This window comes from Bos javanicus, chromosome 15 (assembly GCF_032452875.1).
Source record: "Bos javanicus breed banteng chromosome 15, ARS-OSU_banteng_1.0, whole genome shotgun sequence".
NCBI lineage: Eukaryota > Metazoa > Chordata > Mammalia > Artiodactyla > Bovidae > Bos > Bos javanicus.
Window position 1 is genome coordinate 30,046,556 of NC_083882.1, and position 18,229 is coordinate 30,064,784.

The 18,229-nt window shown below is 47.8% G+C and overlaps 1 long non-coding RNA gene across 4 annotated transcripts in view; it reads left to right on the top strand.

Moving 5' to 3' along the window:
* Window positions 1-18,229, top strand: part of LOC133261851 (uncharacterized) — a 101,732-nt gene that overhangs the window by 18,332 nt on the left and 65,171 nt on the right. The window lies entirely within an intron of this gene.

An 18,229-nucleotide genomic window follows, 5' to 3' on the forward strand; every position in this document is an offset into this window, starting at 1 on the left:
CAAGTAAGGAGAGTAGATGGGATCTTTCCCCAAGCAGTGTCTCCCTGAACAGCAAAATTGGGGAAGTTTTAACCTAAGGGTATATGCATATTCATGAGGGATTGAGCAGTGTATGCATATTCATGAAGGGGCTTAAGCAGAATTCCACATAGAATTGGATCAAAGGTTAACAAAGAGCCTTCAGTTTGGTTCAGTCCCTCAGTAACTGACTCTTTTCGACCCCACGGATTGCAGCACACCAGGCTTCCCTGTCATTCACCAACTCCCGGAGCTTGCTCAAATTCATGTCCATTGAGTCCGTGATGCCATCCAACCATCTCATCCTCTGTTGTCCCCTTCTCCTCCTGCCTTCAGTCTTTCCCAGCATCAGGCTCTTTTCCAATGAGTCAGTTCTTCGCATCAGGTGGACAGAGTATTGGAGTTCCAGCTTCAGCATCACTCCTTCCAATGAATAGTCAGGACTGATTTCCTTTAGGATTGACTGGTTGGATCTCCTTGCAGTCCAAGGGACTCAAGAGCCTTCTCCAACACCACAGTTCAAAAGCATCAATTCTTTGGTGCTCAGCTTTCTTTATAGTCCAACTCTCACATCCATTAATGACTACTGGAAAAACCATAGCTTTGACTAGTCGGAATTTGTCGGCAAAGTGATGTCTCTGCTTTTTAACAGAGAGCTTTAGTTGATTGACTTCAGAGTGTTGGAAAAGGTCAGCATCATTCCCTAGATTCAGACCTGTCTAGCGTCTCAGCAGATAGTTATCATTCCCCACCTTGGTGAGGACCTTAGATCCAGCTGAACAAAAAGATTGACATCAGATTCTTATGTATATCCCTTAAGGAAGAACTAGGACTCTTTTTATTAAACTATTGTTTACTATGACTTAACTGAGCAATTGTTTCTTGACTGGTTTTCCTTTATTTCTGCATTCTTTCCCTTCACTTAAGGTCATTGATCACTGAGACCTGTTCAAGATCTGCCACTGAGGCCAGGCTTAGATGACAAAACAGCTTCGGCCAAAAATGGCTTCTCTTCTGTCAAGAAAGCAATGCCTAGGTCTCTTTCTCCAGGGACCGCCTACTCTGTTTACCTTAGGACCCTCATTCCATTGCATTTTAGGGATAGCTACTGGACATGCTGGGTAATCTTCTTGGAAGTGGGGATACAGCAGTGAACTAAACAGGCAAAGTCCTTGCTTTTAAGGAGCTTACATTCTAATAGAAGTAGAAGACAATAAGCAAATAAGGAAATAAGTAAAACATATAGTATTGGATGGCAGTCAGAGTGATAGAGGCAAATAAAGCAGGGAGGATGATACAGTGTTTCAGACGATATCAGAGTTGGTCCCAATGATAAAGTGACTGGATAACCCAAAGGAGCTAAGGGAGTGAGCCATCTGGATGTCTGGGCAGAGAGTATTCAAAACAGAGGGAACAGTAATGCATAGGTCCTGAGATAGGCCACCTTTGAGGAAGAGAATGAAGATCAGTGCAGTTGGAGTGAAAGAGGACAAGCTAGAGAGTGGAAGACAAAGTCAAAGAGATAAGGGAACACCCTTATTGGATCCTAAGAGCATTTCAGTGACTTTAACTTTTACTGGAAATAAGATTTCTAGTAGTCGTGTATGGATGTGAGAGTTGGACTATAAAGAAAGCTGAGTGCCAAAGAATTGATGATTTTGAACTGTGATGTTGAAAAAGACTCTTGAGAGTCCCTTGGACTGCAAGGAGATCCAACCAGTTCATCCTAAAGGAAATCAGTCCCGAATATTCATTGGGAGGACTGATGCTGAAGCTGAAACTCCAATACGTTGGCCACCTGATGCGAAGAACTGACTCATTGGAAAAGAGCCTGATGCTGGGAAAGACTGAAGGCAGGAGAAGGGGACGACAGAGGATGAGATGCTTGGATGGCATCCCCGACTTGATGGACATGAGTTTGAGTAAGCTCCGGGAGTTGGTGATGGACAGGGAAGCCTGATGTGCTGCAGTCCATAGTATCGCAAAGAATCGGACACGAACTGAACTGAACTTTTACTCTGAGATAGGAGCCATTGAACAGAGGAGGGACATAGATCTGACTTTTGCTTTAACAGAGTCCCTAAAACCACTGTGTGTCATGGCAGTCTGAGCCTGGGTTGGAAAAGAATTTCCAGACACAGAGTATTTCAGAAGGGAGTAAGTTCAGGGTGCTTCAAGTGCAGTGGGCCGACCTTCTGACAGGTCAGGGAGAGTCAACAGTTTTTGTGGGTTAGTAGCCAATTTTTATTGGGGAAGGCAATGGCAACCCACTCCAGTCTCTTGCCTGGAAAATCTCATGGATGGAGGAGCCTGGTAGGCTGCAGTCCATGGGGTCACTAAGAGTCAGACACAACTGAAGTGACTTAGCAGCAGCAGCCAATTTTTATAGCCTCAAGACAAAAAATTCCTGCTGGAAAGGTGGCATTAGATGATTGGTTAGGGTGAGTATTTTTGCCTAATTTGGGGTCAGGAAGCTGCCTGTAAGGATTGGGGGGCTTCTGGCAATGGTTACAGCTGGGTTCAGTTAGTTCCATAGATGGCCTTGGTTCAAGGTCTCGCATCTGTGACCTTGGTATGGGACCCCACAGTGAACAGAAGGACAGATCTGAAGAGAGCCAGAGTAGAAGCAGGAGACCATGTAGGTCACTACAGTCATCCCATGAGAGGTGATGGTGGCTCTGCTTAGTGTCTAGCAGGAGAGGAGGTGAGAGGCAGTTGGATTCTGGATGTTTTGAATATAGAGCCAATAGGGTTTCCTGATGGATTGGGTGGCATGAGAAAAAGGGAGGGATTTTTGGCCTGACCATTAACTGAGGATGTATAGGCTGTGAAAATTTTACTGAGTCCTAGCTCTTTGTGCTCCATGCACAACAGGCCAGTAAATTGGGAGACAAGGTGCTGAGGTGAGGACTAGAGACATTATTCGGAAAGTTGGCAGAGAAGATGGCAGACTAGTGTCTCAAAAAAAACATCTTATCAGGGTCTGGATGTCTTTTATAGAACAGAGAGGGGGAGGAGGTGAGGAAGTAAAGTATTTTATTTTATTTTATTTATTTATTATTTTTTTTGGAAGTAAAGTATTTTAAAAGGCCGTGTGTGTATGCTCAGTCATGTCCAACTCTTTTGTGACCCCATGGATTGTAGCCCACCAGGCTTCTCTGTCCATGGGATTTCCCAGACAAGAACACTGGAGTGGGTGCCATTTCCTTCTCCAAGAAGTGAAGTGAAGTGAAATTGCTCAGTCGTGTCCGCCTCTTTGCAGCCCCATGGACTGTAGCCTGCCAGGCTGGGATCTTCCCAGTCCAGGGATCAAACCCAAGTCCCCTGCATTGGCAGGCAGATCCTTTAACACTGAGCCACCTAGAAAGTCCAAAAAGGCCATAAGTCTTGCAAATATCTCCTGGAATGGCCAGTCTTGGGTAGTAGAGGGAAGGAAATGTGTTAATTTCTTCTTTCTTATAGCCATTCATGGGTGGACAAGATCAGGATGTCTCTAAACAAAGGCACTTTGGTTCAATCTTCAGGCAGAAGGGAGGGTTCCCTATGGTAGGCCATTATGTACAGACAGTATCCTGTTAGTGAACAAAAGCACCAGGAAGCAAAGATTAGAGTAAAAGACAGATCCAACATGTAGTCAGATTTTGTTCTAGGTGGCTCAGTGGTAAAGAATCTGCCTGCCAATACAGGAGACACGGGTTTTAATTCCTGGATTGGGAAGATCCCTGGAGTAGGAAATGGCAACCCACTCCAGTATTCTTGCACGGAAAATTCCTTGGATAGAGGAGCCTGGCAGGCTACAGTCCGTGGGGTCGCAGAGAGTTGACAAGACTGAGCAGCTGAGTGCGCACGTGCGTGCGTGCACACACAAATCACAGAAGGAGCAGATTTGGGAGTGAGGGGAAGATCAGGAACTTGATTTAACACGTATTAAGTTTGAGATGTCTATTAGGCGTGTCAAGACACCAAGAAAGAGGTTGGATTTACATGTTTGGCAAGATCTGGGTTGGAGATATACAATTGAGAGTCATCAGCATACGGATGTTATTTAAAGATATGAGATTAAAAGAAATCACCAAGGGAGCAAATATAAACAGGAAAGAAAAGATGTGCAAGGACTGAATCGTGGAGCTCTCTGTCAACTTAAAAAAGATACACAATGTGATTTATTGGGGGCAAAATAGTTTTATTTGGGGGCAAAATGAGAACTGCAGCCTGAGATGCTGCACCTCAGATAGCTCTGAGAAACTGCTCCAATGAGGTGAGGTAGTGGGGAGGTCGGTATATGTGGTTTTGGTGAAGGGGGAGTTCATATAATCAAGCACTTTCTTTGCAGAAGTTTTCTGCTAGCCATGAGGGGCTGATGTCACCATGAGGGGATTTAGTGCTTTCCTAGATAGGAGGAGATGCAAGGATTGGGCTCATAAAATCAGTTCCTGAAAATATCTAGCTATCTAAGGACTTGTTCTGCCAGTTTTCCTGGAACACAAAGTATCGAGTTCCTGTTTTCCACCCTGCACTTCCTTCAGGGCATGTGGAAGATCGACAGCGGCAACAGCCCGGGGTTCAGTCCCTGCAGAGAGAAGTGAAGTCGCTCAGTCGTGTCCGACTCTTTGAGACCCCATGGACTGTAGCCCACCAGACTCTTCCATCCATGGAATTTTTTAGGCAAGAGTACTGGAGTAGGTTGCCATTTCCTTCTCCAGGGGATCTTCCCGACCCGGGGATCGAACCCCGGTCTCCCCCATTGCAGGCAGACGCTTTACCGTCTGAGCCAGCAGGGAATCCAGTCCTTGCAGAGGCAGATGGCAAAAGCCTTTGGCAAGTGCCAGTTTGTCGTTGACATTTCTGATATTAAATGGTTTTAGAGAATTACTGTTTAGTTGCTAAGTCATGTCCAACTCTTTTGCGATCCCATGGACTGTAGCCTGCCAGGCTCCTCTGTCCATGGGATTTCCCAGGCAAGAATATTGGAGTGGGTTGCCATTTCCTTCTCCAGGGGATCTTCCCAACCCAGGGACTGAACCCGTGTCTCCTTCTTTGGCAGGCAGATTCTTTACCACTGAGCCACCATGACAAACTGGTTAGAAACATCTAGGTCCAAGGTGGCAGAAGATTAGACTTCCAGTGGACCTTGAGCCTCATTCAGTTCAGCTCAGTTCAGTTGCTCAGTCGTGTACAACACTTTGCGACCCCATGGACTGCAGCACGCCAGGCCTCCCTGTCCAGCACCAACTCCCAGAGCTTACTCAAACTCATGTCCATCAAGTCAGTGATGCCATCCAACCATCTCATCCTCTGTCACCCCCTCTCCTCCCACCTTCAATCTTTCCCAGCATCAGGATCTTTTTCAGGGGTCAGTTCTTCACATTAGGTGGCCAAAGTGTTGGAGTTTCAGTTTCAGCATCAGTCCTTCCAATGAATATTCAGGACTGATTTCCTTTAGGATTGACTGGTTGGATCTCCTTGCAGTCAAGGGACTCAAGAGCCTTCTCCAACACCATAGATCAAAAGCATCAATTCTTTGGCACTCAGCTTTCTTTATAGTCCAAATATCACATCCATACATGACTACTGGAAAAGCCATAGTTTCGACTAGACAGACCTTTATTGGCAAAGCAACATCTCTGTTTTTAATATGCTATCTAGTTTGGTCATAGCTTCCAAGGAGCAAGCATCTTTTAATTTCATGGCTGCAGTCGCCATCTGCAGTGATTTTGGAGCCCAAGAAAATAAAGTTTCTCACTGTTTTCATTGTTTCCCCATCTGGTTTGCCGTGAAGCGATGGTAAATGAGTTTCATTATATGCTCAGTATAATACCTTAGCATCTAAATGACACACCCTCCAGCACCTTGACAGTTCAGAGCTAACCCTAAAGGTCAAAGTGGGTGGTGGCCTAATTCCTGGAAATTCCCACCTCTTCCTCCAAATAGGTAGAATACTCATTAGCTTATGAAATTACCCACCCTTGTAAAAACTGACAACCCCATGCGCTGGGGCCCCTCTCACCTTCTGACATGGCCTACAGTCTGTCTGTGGAGTGTGTTGTAAGTCCACTTTTTATCTATCACTTTGTCTCTCACTGAATTCTTTTTGTGATGAGACATCAATAACCTGAGTTTCATTAAGTCCTGAGACCAAGTGTGTGATCTCAGTTATATATGTCTGCAGAATAGCTCAAAGGATATGGCTCAGAATATTATCCATGGCCCTTGAGGAGGAACTAAAGTTTGTGCGTTGGTTTACTTATTTATTTTTGAAAAATGTATTTGGCTGTGCCAGGTCTTAGTTTTGGCTTGCGGGGGTTTATGTTGCCGTGTGTGGGGTCTAGTTCCCTGACCAGGGACCGAACCAGGGCCCCTGCATTGGGAGCACAGAGTCTTAACCACTGGGCCACCAGGGAAGTCCCCCTTGACTTGGTCTTGCTTGACTGTTTTCCTTTCATTCTGCATTTTCTCACTTCTCTGATTAAATTGTTCTTTGGGAAGGCCTAGGAGGCTAAAGACTTCCTACAAGTAAGAGAAAGGCAGAGGATATAGGCGGCTCTGTGCTGGGAGGGCCCCACAGGGTCCTGTTCAGTTACAAAGACAATTTTTTAAGTGGAAAAAATAGTTGTACGTTTATACGTTGATGGGAAAAAGCCAGAGTCAGATGATGCAGGAGAGAGATTACTGGAGCAACCTTGTTGACGAGGTAAGAGTGGATGGGATCTCGTACAGAATGAGAGCTTGGGTTTGGTCAGGGCACTAAGGTGTATCCAGAGTGAGAAATGAGCAGCACAGTATGGGTACCATGGCACAGAGATGGATGGATGTGCTGGAATCTGGTGGAGATTCTCTCAGATGGCCTCTTTTCCTCAGTGAATTAGGCAGCAAGGTCAGCTGAGAGAGAAGATGGAGGAAGGGTTGGAAATTTAGAGAGGTCGGGGCGGGGTTGATGGACTAGTTACCTCGGGGCACTTAACCTTGAGTGTGTATCAGAATCACCTACAGAGTCTGTTCAAGCCCCATCCAGAGTGTCTGGCTCTGGAGGGCTGGATGGGCCTGAGAATCTGAGTTTCTAAGGAGTTTCTGGGTGATGCTGAGGCTGCTGGTCTGATGACCCTTTGAGAACTAGCTAGTATGGGCCAGTGGCTGGGAGAGCGAGTGTATGAACTGTACACAGACAGGGTTGTCAGGCAGCTTCAAGGAATGGTCTGAAGTTGGAAATCAGGGATTAAAAGTGTTTCCATTCAATATTCTTCCTCTCCACATTCTCAGTCACTGTCCCTGAGTGGAGTCCTATCTTTTTCTTTTTTTTAACTTTTTATTTTGTATTGGGGTATAGCCAGTTAACCGGAGAAGGCAATGGCACCCCACTCCAGTACTCTTGCCTGGAAAATCCATGGACGGAGGAGCCTGGTAGGCTGCAGTCCATGGGGTCCCTAAGTCAGACACGACTGAGCGACTTCACTTTCACTTTTCTCTTTCATTCACTGGAGAAAGAAATGGCGATCCACTCCAGTATTCTTGCCTGGAGAATCCCAGGGACGGTGGAGCCCGGTGGGCTGCCATCCATGGGGTCGCACAGAGTCGGACACGACTGAAGCGACTTAGCAGCAGCAGCAGCATAGCCAGTTAACGATGTTGTGGTAGTTTCAGGAGGACAGCAAAGGGACTCAGCCATACATACACATGTATCCATTTTACCCCCAGACTCCCCTCCCATCCAGGCTGCCACATGACCTTGAGCAGAGTTCTGTGTGCTGTACAGTAGGTCCTTGTTTAAAAATTTTATTATTTTTAAAACTTTTTATTTTGTATTGAGGTATAGCAGATTAATAGTGTTGTGACAGTTTCAGGTCAACAGCGAAGGGACTCAGTCATTTATATACATGAATCCATTCTCCCCCAAACCGTTCTCCCATCCAGTCTGCCCCATAACATTGAGGAGAGTTCCCTGTGCTATATAGTAGGTGCTTGTTGGTTATCCATTTTAAATATAGCAGTGTGTACCTGTCCATCCCAAATCCCCTAACTTCCCCTTCCCTTCATCCTCCCCCTACCATCCAGCAAGTTCCTGTCTGTGAGTCTCTTTCTGTTTTGCAAGTAAGTTCATTTCACATATAAGGGATGTTATACAATGTCTGCCGACTTTCCCTTTGATATATAAGTCTCCCAATTCTTTCCCTTAAAAAAACCCCATAAATCTTGAAATCGCTTAGCTCTCTTCTCTTCACAGTTCTCTTGGAAGAGTTGTGCACACTGTCTCCCCACCTCCCCGTCTATTCTGCAGACGGCCGGAAACCACCCGCACCATCCTCTCCTGCTTGCTTGCTCCAACGGGCCTTTTTAGTCATACTCGATTCCTTGACCTCTTACAAAATTAATACCTCCTACAGATTGTGTGATTATGCTTTTCTCCTTTACTCCCTGCTACCTCCTTCTCATACCCCTTTCCTTTGGTGTTCCTTCAGTCTCAGTTTTCAGAGAACTTACAGCACTGTGGCTGTTATATTTGCAGATTGTATACTGTAGATTTCCTGAGATAACTTCTGACTCCTCTGGTTACTAGTGGCAAGCCCTGCAACTTTTACATCTGTATCTTCATATGTTAACAAAAAATGGGGTACTTCCCTGGTGGCATAGCAGATAAGAATCTGCCCGACAATACAGGGGACAGCAGGTTTGATCCCTGGTCCGGGAAGATCCCATATACTGCAGAGCAACTAAGCCCGTGGGCCACAACTACTGAGCCCACGTGCCCTCAAGCCACAAGTCACGACTGCTGAGCCCATGTGCTGCAGCTGTTGAAGCCCCTGCCCCTGGAGCCTGGACTCCGCAACAAGAGAAGCCACTGCACCACAGCTAGGGAGTAGCCCCTGCTCACCACAACTAGAGAAAGCCTGTGTGTAGCAACGAAGACCCGGCACAGCCAAAAGTAAATAAATATAGCAGTGTGTGCATGTCAAAAAAGATATTTAAAAAAATGGGGATAGTAGTATCTGCTTCCTCATGGAGTTGATTTGAGACTAAGTAGGTTCGTATAGGAAATTCTCAGGCAGTCCAGTAGTCAGGACTCCATGCTTTTACTGCTGAGGGTGCGGGTTCAATCCCTCATCGGGGAACTAAGATCCCATAAGCCATGTGGCACGGTGAAAAAAGAAAAGTTTGTGTAAACAAAAAGCTTTCAGTGGCGCTTGGCATGTAGTGAGTGCCTGAGCTCATCTGATCTCCTGCTCATCCATCAGCTATTGGGCTGATGATGCCCAAATGTGTACTCACTCCTGAGTACCAGTCAGTTATCCAACTGCCTCCTGACATACCCTTGGACATCACATCAGTACCCCAATCTGAGCGTGTCTAAACCTTTAAACCTACCATTTTCCATTCCATTTGTTCCCCTTCATTTAATCCCCATATCTATCAATGGTGGCATCCTCTGTCTAGTTTACTACCAAAAATTTGCTAGTTTTCAACTTCTTTCCTCCCATAATTCTCAAACAGAGGTATTCTCTTAGTCTACCAACTCAGATATACAGGAAATTAACTTTTTTTTTTTTTTGTAATATGGCTACATTTCTATGTGGCTGCTGTTTAGTTGCTAAGTTGTGTCTGACTCTGCGACTCCATGGACTGTAGCCTGCCAGGCTGCTCTGCCCACGTGCTTTCCCAGGCAAGAATATACTGGAGTGGGTTGCCATTTCCTTCTCCAGGAGATTTTCCTGACCCAGGGATTGAACCTGAGTCTCCTCCTTGGCTGGTGAATTCTTTCCCACTGAACTACCTGGGAAACCTTTCTATGTGGAGCCTGCCCTTATTTAACTGGAGTGGTGGACACCGAGTTTCAGTCCATTGATGGAGTTGCCCTTCCTTTCTGCATGCTGATTGCCTGAAATCTGAGGGGTGTCCCATACATACTTACTAAAGCCCTGGAGGAAGTGGCCCTTGTTATTGGGTTGGCCAAAAAGTTCATTTGGGTTTTTCTGTAAGATGTTATGGAAGAACCCAAATGAACCTTTTGGCCAACCCAATATTAAATGGGCACCCAAGCGTCCACTGGGATGTATGCAGTCTGGTTCCTGCTTGTGTGACCTCATTAGATCTGATGTGTCTCTGCTACCTGTTGGTCACTCTTGGACACGTGGGAATTATTCTGCCTGTTCCAGGCCCCAGAATAGCATGAGAAAGCATGACGCTGTCCAAGGTTTCAGCTGTCTCTAAAATAGGCTGCTCTCTGCCTGTCCTCTATCTTAGGATCTACCCTTGGTTGGGTGGTAGGGCCCCCTTGTGGTCAGATCTCAAAACCTTCTCTGGGTTTTTTCCATCTCTTGGCTTGCCCCTGGCTTGTGTCTGCAGGTGGTGCTGGTGGTTGTGCCAGTGGGAGGCCTGGCTTTACCCAAGACATCTTTTCCACAACTTCTCTCCAGGCCGTGAGTCCTTTCTGTCTTGTGAAGGGTCTAGGCTAATGGAGCGTAAAGGCTAGAACTGGCTTTCCATTTTTCCCCTTTCTTTTTTTTTTTTTTTTAATAATTTATGTATTTATTTTTTACTGTACTGGGTCTTCGTTGTCGCATGGGCTTTTTCCTGGTTGCAGAACACAGTCTTCCCTTTGTGGTGGCTTCTCTTGTTGCGAAGCATGGGCTCTAGGGCACGTGGGCTTCAGTGGTTATGTTTCCCGGGCTCTCGAGCACAGGCTCAGTAGTTGTAGCGCACAGACTCAACTGCTCCGCGGCTTGTGGGATCTTCTGGATTCTCCACCACTGAGCTACAAGGGAAGCCCTGCACCCTGGTTTTTGCTGTCACAGCCTTTTACTGAGGCATGAGCACAAAACCTTGGCTGGTTAAAGTAGGGCCATAGGGGTAAAGGGAAGCCAACAAAACTAATATTTTAAAATATCATCGTATTGTATTGACTGCATCTTGTGGGGACCATGTCCTTTTTATTCTCTTTCTTTTGTTCCCCTCAGGTTCTCCTCTTACCGCGTCCATTGCTTCTTAGTTCCAAGTTTTTTTTTTTTAAGATTTTTTTGGTGTTGACCATTTTTAAAGTTTTTATTGAATTTGCTACAGTATTTCTGTTTTCAGGTTTGGTTTTTTGGCTACGAGGCATGTGGTATTTTGGCACCCCAACCCTGCATTGGAAGGCAAAGTCTTAACCACTGGACTGCCAGGGAAGTTCCCAGAGTTTCGTTCTCGTATTTCTCCTGGTTTGGCAAAATTTTCTTCCCCATTCTGAGGGTCAGGTTTTTGGAAAACAATGTGAGGTTTTTATGGTTGAAGACCTTTAATAAAAAAAAATAAGTTCAGGAAGACTGAGTGGCATATCCAATGCCTGATAACTATTTTATCTTGACTGAAGTCAATGCTAACATTTAACACTCACACTAAAGGAAGTATCAGTAACATTTTACAGACCTCAAGTTAGCAGTAATATGTATATTTAATTTCTGTTTGTCATCCCTGGGTGATTTCACCTTTTTGGGATTTCCCTGCAGTTTCAACAGTCTAATTTGGTTCGGTGCAGGTGCCATGTAGTTAGGGGTTCTCCTCACGCTCGGTGCCTTCTGCAGGTATGTCTCCGGAACTTTAGGATTTCCAGATGTTACGGCCTGGCTGTCTCATTCCCTCATGGTCTCCAAGCCGACTTTGCAGAATCCTTTATAAAGGGTGCCGGCCTGAGATCAGATCCTGATTTTTGACGCCTTGGTAAGGAGAAGCAGGAAAATCCATCCTTTAAAAGTTGCCAGCACAGGGGCTTTCCTGGTAGTCCAGTGGCTGACTCCACGCTCCCAATGCACAGGGCCTGGGTTCGGTCCCTGGTCAGGGAACTAGATTCCATATGCTCCGACTAAAGACCCAGTGAAGCCAAATAAAAATAATATATTTTTGAAAAAGTTGCAAAAACTTCCAGTTTATAGAGAGGGAGAGACTTCCTGCTGGGGCTGACTGATTCTTTGCTTTGGGAAAATCACCACAAAGAGGTTTTAGTTTCCCAGACGTGGAGCAAGTATCCATCACTGACCTGAGAGGGTAGTTAGATCTGGTGGGTGGGAATTGTTTTCTGGCCTTCTAGCTTTTTTAGAAGGCACTAGGGAGAAAGTATGTCCTGGCTCTGAGTTTCGAGTGCCCTGGCTGGGTCTCTGCCCAGCATATGTGTGCAGGATCGGAGGTGTGAGACAGGGACTCAGGCCCAGGGTGGGGGTGGGGCTGGAGGTGATAGAAGGTGGGAGGGAGCTGGTGGGTGGTGGACTTCCTTCAGGCCTACTCAGGGCCCAGTAGGCTGCTAACACAGACATTTTCAAATGGACTGAGTTGGCATGTGTCGTGAGTCTGGGTGTGAGTGGCCTCTTGGGGTTAGAGGCATACCCCAGCCCATGCCTCTGAAGGAAGTGGACTTTTGCTGTTGTGCTGACAGGAAGTAAAGAATGGGGGGTGATGGATCTTAGACTCTAGAGGTGAAGACGCTTTCCCCTTTCTGGCCTCCTGACACTGTGTTCTGGGCTCTGAGGGGTTGGTGTGCTCAGAGCGTTCCTGGAGCTGACCCTCACCTGAGGAAGTGAGGCGAGGGATGTCCCTATTAAAGGCCCTCCTCCTCTTCACAAGTTTGGCCGAGGTGAACAGCTCTGCTTCATAAGGACAGCGGTTCAAACCACTGTGGTTTCTGCCCTTGGTCTGGTCCAGCTCTGTTCAATAGAGCTTTCTGTGAGGAGGGGACATCACCAGCCACATGTGCTGTTGAACGCTTGAAGTGTGGCTGTTGTGGCTGAGGAACTGAAAATTTAATTTACTTAAGTGTTACTTGTTTATGTCTAAATGCCCACATGTGGCTAGTGGCTACCATACCGGACAGCTAGGGTCTAGATGGCAGAAAGCCATGAAGTGTTAAAGCCCGAAGCCTGAACCCAGAGCTGTGATGCTGGCTGTCATCAGAGGACATGGAGACTCCAAGAGGCTGTGTCACCCTGTGTGGGGGGTGGAGCTGCCCCAGAAGGTCCCACAGCAGGAGGTGCCAGTGTCCTAAATGTGCCAAGGCTGCAGCTGACACCCCAAGAGTCCAGGACAGTGGCACCAAGCGTCAGCCCATAATTAAACTGACTGCCCACCATCCCATAGTGACTGCCTCAGGCCCGGTCCTCCCTGTCTGGCTCAGTCACCAGTGGTCCAGAGAATTCAGCATTTCTCTTCTGTAGCATCTCCTTACCTGAGCCAGTTCCCGTCCTCACCTCCCCAAAACCCTCTCATGCCTGGACACTTCTCTGGGATGGACAAGCTCTGCTTTGTTCTCAGCCTCTTCTCTGGAGAGTCTGAGTGCTGGCCTTCAATGAAACTCATTGTCCCTGAGGACATTGTTTCCCTTGAAGCCTCCTTCAGTGGAGTCTGCTTTTTTTAAAACTGGAAGATAATTGCTTTACGATGTTGTGTTGGCCTCTGCCACACAACAATGCGGATCAGCCATAATTATACATGTATATGTATATGTGTGTGTGTGTGTGTGTGTATGTATGTATCTCCCTGCCTTCCCAAGCTTCCCTCCTCCCTTCCAGTGGAGTCTGCTTTTACTCTATACCTCACACACCTCAGGGTCAGGAGGTGGGGTTTGGGTGTCCTAGGGCTGCTGGGACAAATGACCATCTCTTAAAGCAACAGAAATGTTTTCTTTAGACTTACATTTTTGGCCAGAAGTCCAAATCAAGGTGTTGCCAGGGCCATGCTCCCCCTGAAGCCTCTGGGGACGGTCCTTCCTGGCCTCTCCCAGCCTCTGGTGGTCCCCAGCGATCCTTGGCTGGTGGCAGCGCCGCTCCAGTCTTTCCTCCATCTTCACATGGCTGTCTTCTCTGTGTGTCTCCTGTTTCTCTGTGTTCAAATTGCCCTTTCTCATAAGGATCCCAGTCTTTGGATCAGGGTCCACTCTAATCCTATGGGCTTTCCTGGTGGCCCAGAAAGTAAAGAATCTGTCTTCTGCAATGCAGGATCCCTGGGTAGGGAAGATCCCCTGGGGAAAGGAATGGCAACCCACTCTAGTATTCTTGCCTGGAGAATTCCATGGACAGAGGAACCTGGTGGGCTACAGTCCATGGGGTCACAGAGTTGGACATGATTGAGCAACTAACCCTGATCCTATGACTTCATTTTAGCTTGATTACATCTGCAAAGATCCAGTTTCCAAATAAGGCTTCATTCATAGGTCATGAGGATTAGGACTTGACTGTATCTTTTTGGGGGGAGGCTACACTTCAACCCACAGCAGGTGGGGGACGTGTCCTTGCTGCCTTCCTCCCTGTGGAGGAGTCTACCGGCATCTGGGTGCCCTACTGCCTCCCTTCCTCACTGCTGCCCCCTGCTGGCTCCAGGTCACTGCTGCCTCCCGGCTCAATGGCTTCCTTTCCACTGTGTCTCTCTCATCATTCTCTATGATTTCAACAACCACGTGGATGCTCCTTCCAGTCCTCTGGCCTGTCAGCTTTGGCCCCCTGTACCTCCTCTTTCTCTCTATGTGTAATCTGCCCACTCTCTGACCTTTTTACTTCCTGACACAGTCCATTCTGAAGGAGATCAGCCCTGAGATTTCTTTGGAAGGAAGGATGCTAAAGCTGAAACTCCAGTACTTTGGCCACTTCATGCGAAGAGTTGACTCATTGGAAAAGACTCTGATGCTGGGAGGGATTGGAGGCAGGAGGAGAAGGGGACGACAGAGGATGAGATGGCTGGATGGCATCACTGACTCGATGGACATGAGTCTGAGTGAACTCCCGGAGTTGGTGATGGACAGGGAGGCCTGGCGTGCCTCGATTCATGGGGTCGCAAAGAGTCGGACACGACTGAGCGACTGAACTGAACTGAACTGAATTGACACAGTTAAGACTCTAAAATGCATTTTATAAATGTAAGTGCTCACATAAACACAACAGAAAGTTCCCTTGTTTGGAAAAATTTCCATGCACAGAGGAGTTTGGCAGGCTACGGTCAATGGGGTCAGAGAGTCAGGCGTGACTGAGTGACTGAACACACATACATAGAAATTATACTCATTACTTTGTGTTAATGTTCCATTGGACAGAACTTAGCCATATGTGCACATCTTGCTACAAGGGAGCTGGGAAATGTAGTCTTTATTCTGATCAAATGTAGTCTTTATTCTAGTTCAAATTTGTGGGTTCTACTGCTGAGAAAGAAGAGGAGAATGAGTGTTGGGAAACCACTACACAGTCTGTCACAGCTTTGCTGCCTCCTAGCAACAATCGCTGTGTTGAAATAAAATACTGACTTCCTACTGGGCTGTAGATTCCTTCAGCCAGGGGCTGTGTCTTTTACCTCTTAGCACAGCTAGGTACTTAACATTTGTTGTACAAATAAATGTTCCAGTGCTACCATCTGATTTTATTTTTTATTTTATCTTTGGCTGCGCTGCGAAGCTTGCAGGATCTTAGTTCCCTGCAGTGGGAGGCGTGGAGTCCACTGGACCACCAGGGAGTTTCCCCCATCTTATTTTGGAAATCAGAGGAGTGAGGCATTGAAGGGTGGAGTGACTAGGATCTTGTAGCCCAGGTTTCCACTAAATACCAGAAGCTGTTTGAATGACCTCCTCTGACCATGCCCACTGCCAGCCACTCCCACCTCTGCTACTGGGCCAGGCCGGCCACCAGTGCCCTTCCAGGGTGGAGCCACACTTGGCCTCTGCAGAACTCTCCCGATGGTCCTACTCGGCCCTCTCCAGCCTGTGCCCATTTCCGTACCTTCCCTGTCCCTAGGTCTTCCCTTTGCCCGGGCAAAGATGCCTCCCAAGAGTCTTTTTTTTTCCCTGCTGTGCTGGGTTTTTGCTGCTGTGTGCAGTGGGCTTTCTCTAGTTGCGGTGAGCGAGGGCTACTCTGTAGTTGCTGTGGGTGAACTTCTCATCTGGGTGGCTTCTCTTGTTGCAGAACACAGGCTCTAGGCCGCAGTAGTTGCAGCTCCAGGGCTCTAGAGCACAGGCTCAATAGTTGTGGTGCACAGGCTTAGTTGCCCCTCATCATGTGGAATCTTCCCAGACCAGGGATTGAACCCCAGTCCCCTGCATTGGCAGGCAGATTCTCTTACCACTGAGCCACCAGGGAAATCCTTCTGGGAATCTTCACAGGACACGATCCTCCCAAGCGGTGGGCATATTTGGGCCCTGAGAGCCCTGGGCAGAAGGCAGTCCCACCTTTGTCCCGAATCCTTGCTGGATTAGCAGGAGGGAGGACCTTTGTCGCACTTTGCCAGAACTCAGGACTTCAGCCCCACAGATTCCTTAATGATAGATGAGAAAGTGGTTGACTCCTAACCTGGGACTTGCTTCCTTCACATGTAAAGACAAACCTGCTCATCACAACATGGGAGCTGCAGACACAGGACAGGAACATCATGCTGGTGGCGGTGGGCAGAGGGGTGGGGTGGTTGGAGGACGCATGTCATGGGTCCCCTGGATGCCGGGTACATTTATTGGTTGGCCAGAGAGAGTCCCTGAGTCTCCCCACGGTGATCCCCTTGCCCTTCCTAAGGGAGCCCCTGGGTGTTGTGGAGACCCTCACACCAGATGTTCAGATGTTCCTTTGTCTCAGTGATGGAGGTGTGGAGAGGAGCTTCTCTCTGTTTCCATTGAGCAAGCATTCTGTGCCCTAAGGGAGGGACCTAGATGGCAGAGGGGGGCATGGGGGAGGGGTGAGGAGGAGTGGGAAGGGGCTTGGTCGGCTGAGTTCTGGGCATTTGTGCAGGAACCAGGGACGGCTGGGGCCCAGCCCTCTTTTCTTTTTCCCCCAAATTTTAAACTTTTAATTTTGTATTGGGGTATAACCTAGACAGCATATTGAAAAGCAGAGATATTACTTTGCCAACAAATGTCCGTCTAGTCAAAGCTATGGTTTTCCCAGTGGTCATGTATGGATGTGAGAGTTGGACTGTGAAGAAAGATGAGTGCCCAAGAATTGATGCTTTTGAACTATGGTGTTGGAGAAGACTCTTGCGAGTCCCTTGGACTGCAAGGAGATCCAATCAGTCCATCCTAAAGGAGATCAGTCCTGGTATTCATTGGAAGGACTGATGCTAAAGCTGAAACTCCAATACTTTGGCCACCTCATGTGAAGAGTTGCCTCACTGGAAAAGACCCTAATGCTGGGAGGGATTGGGGGCAGGGGGAGAAGGGGACAACAGAGGATGAGATGGCTGGATGGCATCACCGACTCGATGGACATGAGTTTGAGTGAACTCCGGGAGTTGGTGATGGACAGGGAGGCCTGGCGTGCTGCAATTCATGGGGTCGCAAAGAGTCGGACACGACTGAGTGACTGAACTGAACTGAACTGAACTGATAGCCGATTAACAATGTTGTGGTAGTTTCAGGTGGACAGTGAAGGGACTTAGCCATATGTATGCCTGTACCTGTTCTCCCCCAAAGCCCCCTCCCATCCAGGCTGCCACATAACACTGAGCAGAGTTCCATACAACAGGTCCTTGTTGGTTATCCATTTAAAATACAGCAGTGTGTACACGACCTTCCCAAAGTCCCTAACTACCCCTCTTTGTTATTAGCCAAGTCCCCGTGGACGTGTCGCAGCACCCTCAGGCTCTCCTGCCTTGACCGGAGAGGAGCTGACTGCCATCGTGGCCTGCCTCTGAGAGCCCGCCGCAGCCCTGGCCCACAGTCTTTCCCAGTCGGCTTGTTCTGTGAGGCCTGACAGCTCTGACTTTTGTCTTTGAGCCCCTTCTCAGGCCCAGGCCTGTTCCTCTCTTCTCCGTCTTTGCCTTCTGGGAGCCTCTGGACCCCAGGTGGCCTCTGTATCTTCTGAAGCTAACCCCACTCACTGTGGGCCTTGGGCTCTCCTCCTCCCCCTCCACACCACGGCGGTAGGGGGACCCTTGATGGGGTGGGGCACTAAACTCTTGAGGGGGACAGTGCCAGGGTGACAAAGACCCCACAGGGGGGTCTCATGGCTTCTCACAGTCAAGGCTGCATGGCTGGCTTCCCAGTTCCTTCCAAGTTGAACTCTTATTACCCCGAGTGTAGCATTTTAATTCCCTTCCCTGGTAAAGGCTCTTTTGGCTCAGTGGTAAAGACTCTGCTTGCCAATGCAGGAGACCTGGGTTCGATCCCTGGGTTGAGAAGATCCCCTGGAGAAGGAAATGGCAACCCACTCCAGTATTCTTGTTGGGGGAATCCCATGGATGGAAGAGACTGGCAGGCTACAGTCCATGGGATTGTAAGAGTCGGACAAGACTT